This window comes from Palaemon carinicauda, chromosome 38 (assembly GCF_036898095.1).
Source record: "Palaemon carinicauda isolate YSFRI2023 chromosome 38, ASM3689809v2, whole genome shotgun sequence".
NCBI lineage: Eukaryota > Metazoa > Arthropoda > Malacostraca > Decapoda > Palaemonidae > Palaemon > Palaemon carinicauda.
The window spans coordinates 19,064,958-19,082,456 of NC_090762.1; the positions used below are offsets into that span (position 1 = coordinate 19,064,958).

A 17,499-nucleotide genomic window follows, 5' to 3' on the forward strand; every position below is an offset into this window, starting at 1 on the left:
ACTGGATTAATTTCCATGTAATTTATGAAATTTGGGTCTGTTTCATTTTACAATTCCCGTAGTATTGTAACACGACTTCCCAAATTTTTTTGCCTCTGTAAACACTCTTTGCACCAAATTTTTTCTTTCTTTTTTCTAGCACACTGCAATAACAATACATGAGAATTTTCTTATTGCGTGTATGACTGTTCATTTTCCCGTTACTTGTACACCAATCACTCATGCTGCTGTCACGAGGCTATCACTCCTCAACTGTCATTGTTTGGACGCAAGCATAAAGACTTTTACACAACTTTGTTTGATGAGAAACAAAGTTCATCGAACAATGTTCGGTCGTGTGGACAGAGCCTAAGAGCACTGAAGGAAGTAGAAATACTTGGACAATTAATACGTCCAGGGGTACTCAAAGGGTTGAAGGGATTCCAGCTGTCAGGTTAAGCCCAGGCATCTTTAGTTAGATTATTTAAAAAAAACTTTAACCATGTAATTATTGCATTAACGTTTTATTCTTTTTTTTATTAATTTTCTCTTTATGATTGTTCCTGCTAAAAACTATGAGCCATATATTTTTCCAATTTCTTTCTTTCATAGCTCACTACTGTTACTGTTTGTACAGTTTTCTTTCAAAGAACCAAAAATTTGTGATTTGCACCAAAAACAAGAGCCAAAAATTGCATGGATTTTACTGGTTTGTTAATTGTAATTTTTTCAATATTAAACTTACCCGATAATCATGTAGCTGTCAACTCCGTTGCCCGACAGAATTCTATGGAGGGATACGCCAGCTATCACAATACTAGAAGGGGGTGTACTTACCAGCGCCACCTGTGGCCAGGTACTCAAGTACTTCTTGTTGACACTTCCTCAATTATTCCTCTGTCGTGCTTCCGGCAAGACGTTCTGGGATACGCTTATGATCTTCGAGTATTTTCACGGCTAATTGGTGAAGTATTCTCTCAGATTTCGGCTGTCGCTTTACTGGAAACCTTCTTATATTAGCTAGATAGCTTTTATATAGTCCTGATTAACGGTTAACGATCTTTTGCTTGATTTTGGAACCCCCTTTGGCTAACTCTTTGGATTCAAGATGTCTGACATTTCGCAAGCCCCCTCCCATAGACGATGTAGGTCTTGCAATAGGCGTATTCCGAAGGCCTCGGTAGATCCTCACACCGCTTGTTCTGACTGTAGGGACAGGCCCTGTCAGTTAGAAAATCGATGTGAGGAATGCGCCGGACTTTCGGAACTGGAATTTGTCCGTCTTTTAAAATATTCAACTAAGTTAGAGAGAGGTAGAGTTAGGAGGAGTTCTTCTCACTCTTCACTTTTTTCCTCACCTCATGATCCCCTACCTTTTCCTACCCCTGTAGTGGCTACCCCCGAACCTACTGTTTGCCCTCCGCCTGATATGTCTGTTGTTTTGCGTGCTATTCAGGCCTTAGGCGATAAAGTAGAGTCAGTAGTAAGTGATCATAAGTCTCTGATGGCCGAAGTCAAGGAACTTAAGGTCAAGAGTGCAGTGGGTGGAATTAGTGCCAGTGCTGTGACGAGTGCTAGTGTCAGTGCAGTGCCAAGTGCTAGTGTCAGTGCCAGTGTGGTGCGTGAGGATACTTCTGTGCGAGCCAGTCGTCCTCCCAGTCCGGGACCTCTTGCAAGCTCCCAAGCCCAGGGGAGAAGCAATGTCGAAGGGCATAAGGGTTCAGCAGGCCTTGTTAGGCGCACAGAAGTATCCTCGGTGGTTGCGGGCGTGTCTTCCAAAGACCGTCACTCCCACCTGCAGACGATTGAGCCCGTCTTTTTCTCGTCCGCTGATCAACTGTCAGGGAAGAAACGTTGGTCTCAGGTCTCGAGACCACTTAAACGCAGAGTCCAGTCCGCGAGTGCTCAGCCAGGTTGCAGTCATTGGCTCAGCTCTGACTCGCCGCAGTCATCTGTCGACTGCACTCCGCCCAAGAGGAGTAAGGTTCTGCCACAACAGAGCTCGACTGTTAAGGCTTTACCTCAGCCTACTGTAGTTTCTGCCGACCCCAAGTGGACTCTTCTTCAGTCCATGCAAGCACAGCTTTCGGACTTGATGCGTGAGTGTCGGGCTGAGAGTGTTGCGCCTCCGCCTCCGCCTACACTCCCTCCGCCTGCGCTCGCTCCGCCTGCGCTCGCTCCGCCTGCGCTCGCTCCGCCTGCGCTCGCTCCGCCTGATCGCAGTACCACCTGCCAGGCGTACGATGTTGAGCCTCGTTCTGAGTTTGCTGTTCCCAGTGGGGTTCAGCCTCCGCCTTCTTTAAGGCAACCTTTACAATGGGATCAGGAGGATTATACCTCTCTTCCTCCGCCTCCACTTGCTGCTCCACCAGTGGTGCAACACTCGGTTGAGGTACAACAACCTCTCCCGTCCATGAGTCAGTCTCCTCAGCTCTCGCTGCAGCGAGCTCAACCCTCCACAAGGCAAGCACCACTACACCTTAGCCTTGCGCCTCAGGAGCCTCAGCTTGCGAGACATTTACCTTGTTCTGCGCAGCCTCTACCTCATCGCGCTCCGCTCACATCACAGGAACAGGAACTTGCTACTCCGCTTCCGCCAACAGCTCAGCAAGCGCAACCCTTGGGTTCAACCAGGAGTCAGCCTCCTCCACCCATGCGCCTTCCTTCTGCTTCGTCTTTTATTCAGCCTTTGCAGTCTGAGCCTCAGGTTTTCCCTCAACAGTTACTTGAAGAGGAAACCACTGATATTGTTCCTACTCGTTCTGACTCTGCTGTTCAGCATTCTTGTCCGATCTCTTCGCTACACTCTGGTGATGAGGCGTCTGATGATGAGGAGGCACACCTGGATCCCTCGTCAGACGTGGATGAATCCAAGCCTTCTCCACAGTCTATTGACTTTCGTAAGGTCTTGGCTCTGCTTAGGGAGGTTTACCCAGACCACTTTGTCTCTGCTATTCCCCGCTCTCCGCCATCTGAGTTTTCGCTGGGCATACAACAAGCTAAGTCCACCTATACTAAGCTAGTCCTAGCAAGGTCCTCTAAGAGAGCGTTAAGGATCTTAGGGGAGTGGCTGCAGACTAAGCAACACCTTGGCAAAACTTCTTTCATGTTCCCTCCGACTAAGCTCACTTCGAAAGCGAGCGTTTGGTATGCCACAGGAGAAGCACCAGGCTTGGGAGTACCTGCCTCTGCCCAGGCTGACTTCTCAAGTCTGGTAGACTCGCCTCGGAGAACTGCAATGAGGCGCTCTAAGGTTTGCTGGACCTTCTCAGACCTTGGTCACTTACTGAAGGGAGTATTTAGAGCATTTGAGATGTTCAACTTTCTAGACTGGTGCCTGGGGGCCCTCAGCAAGAAGACCTCTCCTGCGGACAAGGATTCTGCCATGCTATTAATGTCCTGCATGGATAAGGCCATTAGGGATGGATCTGGTGAGCTTGCGTCGATGTTTGTATCAGGGGTTTTGAAGAAAAGGGAACAGCTGTGTACCTTCCTTTCCTCCAGCATTACACCTTGTCAAAGGTCACAACTCCTTTTTGCTCCGCTCTCGAAGTTCCTCTTCCCCGAAGAGCTGGTTAAGGACTTGTCTGCTGCCCTGATACAAAAGGACACACACGATCTTGTAGCCTCATCGGCCCGTAAGTCTAAGGTTGCTACCTCAGTCCCCAAGACTTATCGCTCCCCAGTGGCTGATACCCCTGCTACGAGGTTCATACCGCCCTTTCGTGGTAGAGCCCCCAGCCGAGGAAGCTCCCATCCAGACTCTTACAGGAGCAAGTCTAGGAAAGGCTCCAAGACATTTAAAGGAAAAAACTGACTCTCCGCATCTCCAGACAGCAGTAGGAGCCAGACTCAAGATCTTCTGGCGAGCCTGGGAGAAGAGAGGTGCAGACGCCCAGTCTGTCAGTTGGCTGAGGGACGGTTACAGGATTCCATTCTGCCTCAAACCACCTCTGACCACATCTCCCATCAACCTCTCTCCCAACTACAAAGAAGAGGACAAGAGGCTAGCATTGCACCAGGAGGTATCGCTACTTGTGCAGAAGAAGGCAGTGGTTATAGTCCGGGACCATCAATCCCCGGGCTTCTACAACCGTCTCTTTCTTGTGGCCAAGAAGACAGGAGGTTGGAGACCGGTGCTGGACGTCAGCGCGCTCAACGCGTATGTCACCAAGCAGACGTTCACGATGGAGACGACGAAGTCGGTCCTAGCAGCGGTCAGACAGGAGGACTGGATGGTCTCGTTGGACTTGAAAGATGCCTACTTTCACGTTCCTATTCATCCAGACTCCCAACCTTTCCTGAGATTCGTTTTTGGAAAGGTTGTCTACCAATTCCAAGCCCTGTGTTTTGGCCTAAGCACAGCTCCTATGGTGTTCACTCATCTGATGAGGAATATAGCAAAATTCCTACACTTATCGGACATCAGAGCCTCCCTCTACTTAGACGACTGGCTGTTGAGAGCCTCCACGAGTCGTCGCTGTCTGGAGAATCTCAACTGGACTTTGGACTTAATCAGACAACTGGGTCTGTTAGTCAACATAGAAAAGTCTCAGCTCATTCCCTCCCAATCCATTGTGTACCTGGGAATGGAGATTCGGAGTCAGGATTTTCGGGCTTTTCCATCGGCCCCCAGGATAAGCCAAGCCCTAGAGTGCATCATGAGCATGCTGAAGAGGAGCAGTTGCTCGGTGAGACAGTGGATGAGTCTCACAGGGACCCTTTCATCACTGGCCCTGTTCGTCGAGCTAGGGAGACTCCACCTCCGCCCTCTTCAATTCCATCTTGCAGCTCATTGGGACAAGGGTTCGACTCTCGAAGCAGTCTCTATCCCAATCACCCAAGAGATGAAGACCACTCTCCTGTGGTGGAAGAACAATCTCCTTCTCAGGGAGGGCCTATCGTTGGCTATTCAGACCCCCAATCTTCATCTCTTCTCAGATGCATCGGACTCGGGCTGGGGTGCGACCTTGAACGGACGGGAATGCTCGGGAACGTGGAACGAGGAACAGGGATTGCTCCACATCAACTGCAAGGAGCTACTAGCAGTTCATTTAGCCCTGCTGAACTTCAAGTCCCTCCTGCTAGGCAAAGTGGTGGAGGTGAACTCAGACAACACCACAGCCTTGGCTTACATCTCCAAGCAAGGAGGGACCCATTCGAGGAGCCTATTCGAGATCGCAAGGGACCTCCTCATTTGGTCAAGAGGTCTAAACCTCACTCTGGTCACGAGGTTCATTCAGGGCAATATGAACGTCTCAGCAGATCGCCTAAGCAGAAGGAATCAGGTCATTCCCACGGAATGGACCCTCCACAAGAGTGTGTGCAACAGACTTTGGACCTTGTGGGGTCAACCTACCATAGATCTGTTTGCCACCTCCATAACCAAGAGACTTCCGCTGTACTGTTCCCCTGTTCCAGACCCTGCAGCAGTTCATGTGGATGCTTTTCTACTGAACTGGTCCCATCTCGACCTTTACGCATTCCCACCGTTCAAGATAATAAACAAAGTTCTGCAGAAATTCATCTCGCACGAAGGGACACGGCTGACGCTGGTTGCTCCCCTTTGGCCTGCAAGAGAATGGTTCACAGAGGTACTTCAATGGCTAGTCGACATCCCCAGGACTCTACCTCTAAGAGTGGACCTTCTACGTCAACCTCACGTAGACAGGTTGCACCCAAACCTCCACGCTCTTCGGCTGACTGCCTTCAGACTGTCGAAAGATTCGCTAGAGCTAGAGGCTTTTCGAAGGAGGCAGCCAGTGCGATTGCCAGAGCAAGAAGGGTTTCCACTCGTAGAGTCTACCAATCTAAGTGGGAAGTCTTCCGAAGCTGGTGTAGAGCCAATTCAATATCCTCTACCAATACCTCTGTGACCCAAATAGCTGACTTCCTTCTACATCTTAGGAATGAGAGATCCCTTTCAGCCCCTACGATTAAAGGGTATAGGAGTATGTTGGCTTCAGTTCTCCGCCACAGAGGTTTGGACCTTTCTTCCAACAAGGACCTTCAAGACATTCTTAAGTCTTTTGAGACGCCTAAAGAGCGTCGTCTATCCACTCCAGGCTGGAACCTAGACGTAGTCTTAAGGTTCCTTATGTCATCTAGGTTCGAACCTCTCCAGTCAGCTTCCTTCAAGGACCTTACCCTCAAGACTCTTTTTCTCGTCTGCCTTGCAACAGCTAAGAGAGTCAGTGAGGTTCATGCCTTCAGCAAGAACATTGGTTTCACGACCGAATCTGCAACATGTTCTTTTCAGCTCGGATTCCTAGCAAAGAACGAACTTCCTTCACGTCCTTGGCCTAGATCGTTTGATATACCTAGCCTCTCCAACATGGTAGGTAACGAACTAGAGAGAGTTCTTTGCCCTGTCAGAGCTCTCAAATATTATCTTAAGAGGTCTAAACCTATTCGAGGACAGTCAGAAGCCTTATGGTGTGCCATCAAGAAACCTTCGAGGCCCATGTCCAAGAACGGAGTTTCGTATTATATAAGGCTTCTGATTAGAGAAGCCCATTCTCACTTAAAGGAGGAAGACCTTGCATTGCTGAAGGTAAGGACCCACGAAGTAAGAGCCGTAGCTACTTCGATGGCCTTTAATAAAAACCGTTCTCTGCAGAGCATAATGGATGCAACCTATTGGAGGAGCAAGTCAGTGTTTGCATCATTTTATCTTAAAGATGTCCAGTCTCTTTACGAGAACTGCTACACCCTGGGACCATTCGTAGCAGCGAGTGCAGTAGTAGGTGAGGGCTCAGCCACTACATTCCCTTAATCCCATAACCTTTTTTAACCTTTCTCTTGAATGCTTTTATTGTTGTTTTTATGGTTGTTACGGTAGGCTAAGAAGCCTTCCGCATCCTTTTGATTTGGCGGGTGGTCTATTCATTCTTGAGAAGCGCCTGGGTTAGAGGTTTTGTAGAGGTCCTTTAGTAGGGGTTGCAACCCTATATACTTTAGCACCTTTGGGTTGATTCAGCCTCCAAGAGGAACGCTGCGCTCAGTAAGGAAGACGAACTTAAAAAAGAGGCAGAGTAACGGTTCAATTCGACTTCCTTACCAGGTACTTATTATTTCATTGTTATTTGAGATAACTGTTATATGAAATATGGGATACTTAGCTATCCTTTAATCTTGTACACTGGTTTTCACCCACCTCCCTGGGTGTGAATCAGCTACATGATTATCGGGTAAGTTTAATATTGAAAAATGTTATTTTTATTAATAAAATAAATTTTTGAATATACTTACCCGATAATCATGATTTAATCGACCCTCCCTTCCTCCCCATAGAGAACCAGTGGACCGAGGAATAATTGAGGAGGTGTCAACAAGAAGTACTTGAGTACCTGGCCACAGGTGGCGCTGGTAAGTACACCCCCTTCTAGTATTGTGATAGCTGGCGTATCCCTCCATAGAATTCTGTCGGGCAACGGAGTTGACAGCTACATGATTATCGGGTAAGTATATTCAAAAATTTATTTTATTAATAAAAATAACATGATTCATGGAATTTGGCCAGGGAGGCCATTCAGTGCTGGGGTGTAACTGCAGGAGCAATATAAATGAAAGGTTAGAAGAGAATACAAGAAAGGATATCTGAACAGAGGTAGTGTAGAAGACAAAAGGTTCGTTGGAGCTAGGGGACAAAGGAACTTTGCATACATCCTTAAGTACATAATGCGAACAGTGCACTGATGCCATATCTATCCTGCACTGTCAGGTTTGACTAGATAGGATTTTCCATTATAGTGTACTGTACAGCAATTTCGTTATAAACCATAGAGCCCATCCTGCCTTATAGTTTCTTTACACTAACCTACATACAGTACATTGGATTTAGCTATGAGTTGTTCTAATTCAGCTATGCTATGTAATTGTATAACTACTTATTTGTTAATAATATGCAGTATTGGCATGTCATTGTAAATAGTAGTCTTATGATATAAATAAATTACTGTATGCTGTAGATTAACACTGATCAACTTCATTCACTTTGCAGGTGCTGATAAAGTGGTAGTATTCCATATTACTTTTAGGATTATAAATACAGTACCTGCATAGAACTGTACTTATGAAAAAGAAACTGGTGTCACTTTACATTAAGAAAATTAATGCAGAAGTTGAAGGTTACATTCTCACTAAATATACCAACCATTTGAAGAGGTTATGCATTACAGCAGGTTAGTGAACTTTTAGGATTTTTAGAAAACTTTATACTCTTTCCACAATATCTAAAATTGAATCTCTACAACACAAGTAGGTAAATACTGTATTCTTCTTAATTTTAGCACCCTCCTACATAGGTAATTTTCAATATTAAACTTACCCGATAATCATGTAGCTGTCAACTCCGTTGCCCGACAGAATTCTATGGAGGGATACGCCAGCTATCACAATACTAGAAGGGGGTGTACTTACCAGCGCCACCTGTGGCCAGGTACTCAAGTACTTCTTGTAGACACCTCCTCAATTATTCCTCTGTCGTGCTTCCGGCAAGACGTTCTGGGATACGCTATGTTCTTGGAGTATTTTCACGACTTTGGTGAAGTATTTCTCTTTGATTTCGGCTGTCGCTTTACTGGAAACTTCTATATTAGCTTAGTTAGCTTTTGGAATTAATTTGATTTATTATGGTGACGAAGAGAGTATGAACTCTCTTTCACCTTTAAATGGCCGACCCTTCCCTTAGACGGAAGTGTTGGTGTCTAAGAGAGTATAGACTCTCTTTCTTAATTTTGCTTAACAAAAGTTATAGATTTATTTTATATCTCTCCGCCTCTTATAGGCCTCTTCGATTAACTTCCTTTTTTTTTATAAACTTATTAAAATTAATTTTTATATTTGTTTATATTCGACCTTCCTAATAGTAGGCGGTCTTTTCTTGGTACCGAAGTTAATTAACATTGAGCCCGTCATTTCGGTTTTACCTGTTAACATATTATGCTATTTTAATGTCTTTGAAAGAATTTCTTTGATAGTCTAGTACTGTTTTCAAAGTTGAACTAACGTTTTGTTTTGTCTCTGCAGTTGTTGACGTTCAGAACGTTCAACTTGCGCTCTATCGTTACGATAGAGAAAGAATTTTCACGGTTTCACGTTGCAGTAAGAGTAACCGTGTCTAGCGTTTTGTTCATTCTTTCTTAACTTAATGGTTTTAATCCTAATAAAGGAACTTTTCATTTTGGGAAATATTTCAGTTTTTTCCTTTAACAATAATATGTTTTAACGATATATATGATTGGGCTCTTCTCTCAGGTTCTAAGTCAAGAGAGAGAGAGAGAGAGAGAGATAGAGACGGAGGGAGAAAGAGGAGGATAAACGTTTCTTTCAAGCGAGTAACGTTGTTATCGTTTTTTTGCTCTTCTCCCTAGTCTCTTTAGGGGAAGAAGGTAAACGTTTCTAGAGTAATCTAGTGTTTAGTCTCTTTCCAGCCACTGAATTATTTATCTTTCATTAGATTTTTCTGTTACATTGTAATTCTGTTTTCGCAATTACTAACTTTTGAGAAAGGATAGAATTGCGTGTTTCAGGTACAAACCACTTAAAGTTTCGAGTTCAGTGAAATAAGTGCAAACAGAAAATCAAAGTGATAAGTGATTAGCGCAAAGTGTCAGTGTTGTGCGTGAGGGTACTTCTGTGCGCGCCAGTCGTCCTCCCAGTCCGGGACCTCTTGCAAGCTCCCAAGCCCAGGGGAGAAGCAATGTCGAAGGACAAAAGGGTTCAGCAGGCCTTGATCGGCGCACAGAAGTATCCTCGGTGGTTGTGGGCGTGTCTTACCGAGACCGTCACTCCCACCCGCAGACGATTGAGCCCCTATTTTGCTCGTCTGCAGAAGAAATATAGGGGAGAAAACGCTGGTCTCAGGTCTCAAGACCTCTTAAACGTAAATTCCAGACCTATGCCAGACGTACGAAGTTAGAGTTCAACAACCCGGATGCAGTCATTGGGTTAGCTCTGACTCTCCTCAGTCATCAGTTGAATGCACTCCGCCTAAGAGGAGTAAGGTTCTGCCGCAACAGATCTCTGCTGTTAAGGCTTTACCTCAGCAGACCTTAGTGTCTGCCGACCCCAAGTGGACTCTACTACAGTCCATGCAAGCACAGCTTTCGGACTTGATGCGTGAGTGTCGGGCTGAGAGTGTTGCGCCTCCGCCTCCGCCTACACTCCCTCCGCCTGCGCTCGCTCCGCCTGATCGCAGTACCACCTGCCAGGCGTACGATGTTGAGCCACGTTCTGAGTTTGCTGTTCCCAGTGGTGTTCAGCCTCCGCCTTCCTTAAGGCAACCTTTACAATGGGATCAGGAGGATTATACCTCTCTTCCTCCGCCTCCACTTGCTGCTCCACCAGTGATGCAACACTCGGTTGAGGTACAACAACCTCTCCCGTCCATGAGTCAGTCTCCTCAGCTCTCGCTGCAGCGAGCTCAACCCTCCACAAGGCAAGCACCACAACACCTTAGCCTTGCGCCTCAGGAGCCTCAGCTTGCGAGACATTTACCTTGTTCTGCGCAGCCTCTACCTCATCGCGCTCCGCTCACACCACAGGAACTGGAACTTGCTACTCCGCTTCCGCCAACCGCTCAGCAAGCGCAACCCTTGGGTTCAACCACTCATGCTAGGAGTCAGCCTCCTCCACCCATGCGCCTTCCTTCTGCTTGTCTTTTATTCAGCCTTTGCAGACTGAGCCTCAGGTGTTCCCTCAACAGTCTTGAAGAGGAAACCACAACTATTGTTGTTCCAGCTCGTTCTGACTCTGCTGTTCAGCATACCTTACCTCCATTTTCAAACCATATGATAATGGAGGTTATTTGTATTACTTATAAAAATATATTTGTATTCCTTGCAATATATTTTTAACAAGATCGCAAAATATGGCAAAAATATGAATCATGAGTTATGAATGTAAGGTAAATATTATGTTGATATTAAAACCCCATGCAAGCATGCATAAAGCACTCTAGCACTGGTCATGGAATTTCTGAGAAATGTTAAACGCCATGCACACGCTCTGCTTACCTTACAGCATGCTCTACATACAGCATGCTCTGCTTACAGCATGCTCTGCTTACTACATGCTCTGCATACAGCATGCTCTGCATTCAGCATGCTCTGCATACAACATGCTCTACATTCAGCATGCTCTGCATACAGCATGCTCTGCATACAACATGCTCTGCATACAGCATGCTCTGCATTCAGCATGCTCTGCATACAACATGCTCTGCATACAGCATGCTCTGCATTCAGCATGCTCTGCATACAACATGCTCTACATACAGCATGCTCTGCATACAGCATACTCTGCATACAACATGCTCTGCATACCTTACCGCATGCTTCTCAGTCACACATCTTTGGTTGTTGCCAACTCACTAGACTGTCAAGCAGTTTCATAACGTTGCCTTCTAGTCTGCTGCTTTTGCACCAGTGAACCCTCACTGAGAGAACTTAGCTTTTCTAGGATATGGTCCCTGTAGATGAGAAAGTTCTTTTCTCCCTCCTTCTGATATTCCCTTGAGGACTCTGTCATTTGGAGGGAGCCTTTAGCTGCATAGCCTCTTATGGACTTTTATTTAAGCATAACATGCTTCCAGGGAAGGTAATGGTTCCACTTCAGTCGCTAATCCCGTCTGTTACCACACCTGCTCCCATAGACCTTGAGCTGTGTTGCAAGACATGCAGTCCAAGCTTAGTCCTTGTTAGAGGATTTTTTGTTTACGGAGTCATGTGTCACGGGGAAGACGTTCAACAACCAACAGAAGTGACTTGTTGTGACGCAGTGCGGCAACCTCAGCAACCCGATAAGGAGTTGTCTGTACGACCCAGACAGTCTAGACAGATTCGGGTTGTCACTGCACTTCCTCGCTTGCCCATGATTGACAGTTCACAGACTGTGCAGCAGTACCATGATCTTGTGTCCGGCTCCGTCAGACGACTGGCTTTTAAGAGCTCCCACAAGTCGTCGCTGTCTGGAGATTTTCAAATGGACTATGGATCTGACCAAGGAACTGGGCCTCCTGGTCAATTTTGAGGAGTCTCAGCTCGTCCCATCCCAGACCATTGTCTCCTTGGGTATGGATCTTCAGAGTCGAGCTTTTCGGACTTTTCCGTCGGCCCCAAGGATCTTCCAAGCCCTAGAATGCATCCAGAGCATGCTGAGAAGGAACCGATGCTCAGTCAGGCAGTGGATGAATCTAACAGGGACACTTTCATCGCTGGCCCTGTTCATCGTGTTAGGGAGACTCCACCTCCCCCCCCCTTCAGTATCATCTAGTTGCTCACTGGATAAAGGACATGACGCTAGAGACGGTCTCAGTTCCTGTTTCCGAAGAGAGGAGGTCTTCTCTCGCGTGGTGTAAGAACAGCTTTCTTCTCAAGGAAGTCTATTTGGCTGTTCAGAAACACGACCGCCGTCTCCTCTCGGACGCATCAGACACGGGCTGGGGTGCGACTTTGGACGGACAAGAATGCTCGGGAACATGGAATCAGGAGCAAAGGACACTTCACATCAATTGCAAGGAGTTGTTGGCGGTTATTCTGGCCTTGATAAACTTCAAGTCCCTCCAGCTTAACAAAGTGGTGGAGGTGGACTCTGACAACACCACAGCCCTGGCTTACATCTTCAAGCAGGGAGGGACTCTTTCGTGGAAGTTGTTCTAGATCGCAAGGGACCTACTCATCTGGTCTAAAGATCGAAAGCTAACTGGTAACGAGGTTCATTCAGGGCGGTATGAATGTCATGGCAGATCACCTCAGACGGAAGGGTCAGGTCATCCCCACAGAGTGGACCCTTCTCAAGAATGTTTGCAGCAGACTTTGGGCCCTGTGGGGTCAGCCAACCATAGATCTGTTCACTACCTCGATAACCTAGAGACTCCTGTTGTATTGTTCTCCGATTCCAGACCCAGCAGCAGTTCACGTGGATGCTTTTCTGCTGGATTGGTTCCATCTCGACCTGTATGCATTCCCGCCGTTCAAGATTGTCAACAGGGTACTTCAGAAGTTCTCCTCTCACAAAGGGACACGGCTGACGTTGGTTGGCTCCGCTCTGGCCCGCGAGAGAATGGTTCTTAGAGGTACTGCAATGGCTGGTCGACATTCCCAGGACTCTTCCTCTAGGAGTGAACCTTCTAAGTCTACCTCACGTAAAGAAGGTACACCCAATCCTCCACGCTCTTCGTCTGACTGCCTTCAGACTTTCGAAAGACTCTCAAGAGCTAGGGGCTTTTCGAAGGAGGCAGCCAGAGCGATTGCCAAAGCAAGGAGAACATCCACTCTCAGTATCTATCAGTCTCAAGGGGAAGTCTTCCGTAGCTGGTACAAGACCAATGCAGTTTCCTCAACCAGTACCACTGTAACCCAGATTGCTGACTTCCTGTTATATCTAAGGAAAGTAAGATCCCTTTCAGCTCCTACGATCAAGGGTTACAGAAGTATGTTGGCAGCGGTTTTCCGCCACAGAGGCTTGGATCTTTCCACCAACAAAGATCTACAGGACCTCCCTAGGTCTTTTGAGACCTCAAAGGAACGTCGGTTGTCCACTCCAGGCTGGAATCTAGACGTGGTCCTAAGGTTCCTTATGTCATCAAGATTTGAACCTCTCCAATCAGCCTCTTTTTAGGACCTCACATTAAAAACTCTTTTCCTCGTGTGCTTGACAACAGCTAAAAGAGTAAGTGAGATCCACGCCTTCAGCAGGATCATTGTTTTCACATCTGAAATGGCTACATGTTCCTTGCAGCTCGGTTTTTGCTAAACGAGCTTCCTTCACGTCCTTGGCCTAAGTCGTTCGAGATCCCAAGCCTGTCCAACTTGGTGGGGAATGATCTGAAGAGAGTACTTTGCCCAGTTAGAGCTCTTAGGTACTATCTAAAAAGGTCTTAACCTTTACAAGGACAATCAGAAGCCTTATAGTGTGCTATCAAGAAACCTTCTTTTCCAAGTTCTAAGAACTCAGTTTCTTACTATTCAGGCTTCTGATTAGAGAAACACATTCTCATCTGAAGGAAGAAGACCTTGCTTTGCTGAAGGTAAGGACACATGAAGTGGGAGCTGTGGCTACTTCAGTGGCCTTCAAACAGAGCCATTCTCTGCAGAGTGTTATGGATGCAACCTATTGGAGAAGCAAGTCAGTGTTCGCATCATTCTATCTCAAAGATGTCCAGTCTCTTTACGAGTACTGCTACACCCTGGGACCATTCGTAGCAACGAATGCAGTAGTAGGCGAGGGCTCAGCCACTACATTCCCATAATCCCATAACCTTTTAACCTTTCTCTTGAATATTTTTTATGGGTTGTACGGTCGGCTAAGAAGCCTTCCACATCCTTGTTGATTTGGCGGGTGGTCAATTCTTTCTTGAGAAGCGCCGAGGTTAAAGGTTGTGATGAGGTCCTTTAGTATGGGTTGCAGCCCTGTATACTTTAGCACCTTTGAGTTGATTCAGCCTCCCAAGAGGAACGCTGCGCTAAGTAAGGAAGACGAACTTAAAAAAGAGGCAGAGTAACGGTTCAATTCGACTTCCTTACCAGGTACTTATTATTTCATTGTTATTTGAGATAACTGTTATATGAAATATGGGATACTTAGCTATCCTTTAATCTTGTACACTGGTTTTCACCCACCCCCCTGGGTGTGAATCAGCTACATGATTATCGGGTAAGTTTAATATTGAAAAATGTTATTTTTATTAGTAAAATAAATTTTTGAATATACTTACCCGATAATCATGATTTAATCGACCCTCCCTTCCTCCCCATAGAGAACCAGTGGACCGAGGAATAATTGAGGAGGTGTCAACAAGAAGTACTTGAGTACCTGGCCACAGGTGGCGCTGGTAAGTACACCCCCTTCTAGTATTGTGATAGCTGGCGTATCCCTCCATAGAATTCTGTCGGGCAACGGAGTTGACAGCTACATGATTATCGGGTAAGTAAATTCAAAAATTTATTTTACTAATAAAAATAACATTTTTCTACTTAGTCCCATTTACTGTAGGCTAATGTTAACATATCCATTTATGAAGTAGATATGCCTTCATTGTTATAGTTTTAATTTTGGTGATTATGTATGATTGTTCACATCCATAAATGTAGCAGCTATGCTTTAAATTCTTTACATTTGTTCCCACACCAAAATACAAATCTTATGCTCTTTATTAGGGAATATACTTTCCTCGAAGCTGAAACTAGCCATTAGACTTTCAGCGTGGTGTACTTACCCCACCGGTAGTCAGCGGGGCTGGTAATGGGTTAGCCGGCTACCTTACTCACACACACACACCTGTGTTTTATAATCACTTTTTGTTCCGTAACTGAAATACAAACCACGCTATTTACATGGGGTAATTACTTCGGCGTAGGTGAATGACGAGCCATAAGAATTTTAACGAGGGTTTACTACCCCGCTGCTAGTTAGCGGGGGTTAGGGAGAGGTAGGTAGCTACCCCCCCCCCCACACACACACACCGGTGAATGCTTCACTTTACTTTTGGCTCGGGCGGAGAACAGACCTGTCTGGTCTCTCCCTCGCTTTGTCTGCCATATTTAATCTGTTTTTGCTTTTCTTTTCCAGTGTGTTTGAAGTTGGCCTCTACTGACTATGCATACATGCCCTGGACTTCCTGGCCGCCCATGTGGGACCTTTATTTCGGCGGTCGACACCGATCCCCACACCTTGTGTCCTCACTGTAGGGGCCAACGGTGTGATAGCAGTAATGTATGTATCGAATGTAGGGAGTGGTCTACCTCCCAGTGGGAGAGGTTTGCCCGGCGCCGGAAGAAAAAGTCTAAAAGGAATCTTTCTCCTTTAGAGGCTTCTTTGAAGAGAGAAAATTCCAAGACTTCTTCTTCCGTAGCCCTTTCCTCCTCCGAAGCTCCCCTTCGAGCGGTTTCTTCCGAGAGGCCGGCGAGTGGTAGCGTAGACCGTACTGCTGTTGACCGATCCCAGGGTGCGGGAGACGTAGTTGCCTCCCATAGCAAGGCGGCTGCCTCTCCTCCCCCGGAGGAGGATATGAATATTGATTTACCTGTGAATAATCATGATTTGTTGCAGCTTTGGGCTTCCTTGGGGCTGCAGGGTTCGCCCTCCAGGGAAGCCCTGTTTGACATGATCAAACTTGGTGCAGCTGTCAAACAATCACCAACTACAGCAGGGATAGATCCTCTGTCTGTTGTTGACGTTGTTGTGACGGAGGCATCTCGTGGGTCTAGTCAAACCCCCGTTCCTGTTGCTGAGGTAGCTGAAGGCTCAGGTTCCCCCTCCGAACACCTTTTGAGGGAGGACCTAAGTCCTACGGTCTCTCCTGCCGGTGATTCTCCCCCACGGGGGAGTTCACTCACAGAGACACTTCTTCGGAGGCCCTATGATGGTCAGCCTGCTGACCCCACGGCCCCTCGTGGGCGTGTAAGGCGGAAGGCTCGTCCTCCCCTTCGCTGTAGAGGCCTTCCTTCCCCTCACAAGAGAGTTAGGAGGCGCCTCTTCGGCTCGTCGTCACCACAGTCCTCAGCGGAGGAGACGACTCGCCGTTCACCGATCCTGCCAGCTACCACCTTAGACCTCTCCGGGGATCGTTCGCGATCCCCTTCGGATGATGGTCGTCCTTCGGGACCCTGCGACCAGTCTCCCTCCAGACCTGCTGACCTGCCGTCACCTTTCGAGGATGCTGATGCGCGTTACGCGCCACCTGATCCTGCCACTGCGCAGGCACCGGGCCCTTCGGGGCTTAAGGGCCTGGAGCGCAAAACTGCGCCTCTTGCCCTCAAGCGCCAGGTTCAACCTGCGTGCCCTCGTGCTGCTGCTGCTGCTGTTCCAGTCTTAGCGCCACAGCGCTCACCTGCGCGCGTGCGTGCCCCTATTCTTGTTAAGCGCCCACATCCTTCTGCGCCCCGGCGCCCGCCAACAGTTCTTGATCCAGCTCGCTAGCGCCCACCTGCACCCCAGCGTTCCCCGGTTCCTGCCACGTCGCACGCAGTCTAAGAGGCTCCTACGTTAGCGCACAGGCGCTCTCAGGTACCTCTGGACTCACTGCGCCCGTCTAGAGTTAGGCACGAAGCGCGCCCATCGCGCACAGTTCCAGTTACAGCGCACACGCGCTCGCCAACGCGCTTCTACATCACAGCGCGCAGTCCAGGAGGTGCCTAAGCTAGCGAACGGGTGCTCACAGGCACCCCTGGACTCTCCTTCCAGACTGCGCGATCATGTATGCGTTCCAGTCGCGCGCAACGCTCCGGTTGCGCGCCAGGTTCCAGTACCTCTCAAAGCGCCTTATGCAACCCTCCAGTGCATATCCGTGTGCCCTAATCCAACCGCGCGCCCTGCTCGCCCACCGCAGCAGCGCACACCAGCGCGCCCACATCCTGATGCGCGCCATGCGCGCCCACGATCCCCTGTGCGCCCAGCGCGCCCACAGGTTTATATGCCTGTTCTCTTGGATCAGCGCCCACCTACGCTCCAACGCGCATACCCACCCTCGCGTTATCCTGAACCTGCGTACTCGCGCCCTCGCCTAGTTCTTCCGGA

The 17,499-nt window shown here is 47.7% G+C and overlaps 1 protein-coding gene across 1 annotated transcript in view; it reads left to right on the forward strand.

The window, feature by feature from the left end:
- LOC137630438 (uncharacterized) overlaps positions 1 to 17,499 on the forward strand; it is a 304,794-nt gene that overhangs the window by 15,146 nt on the left and 272,149 nt on the right. The window contains exon 2 of the mRNA XM_068361906.1: positions 7,982 to 8,162. The gene's annotated coding sequence lies outside the window, so the exon portion shown is untranslated. The remainder of the gene's footprint in view (positions 1 to 7,981; positions 8,163 to 17,499) is intronic.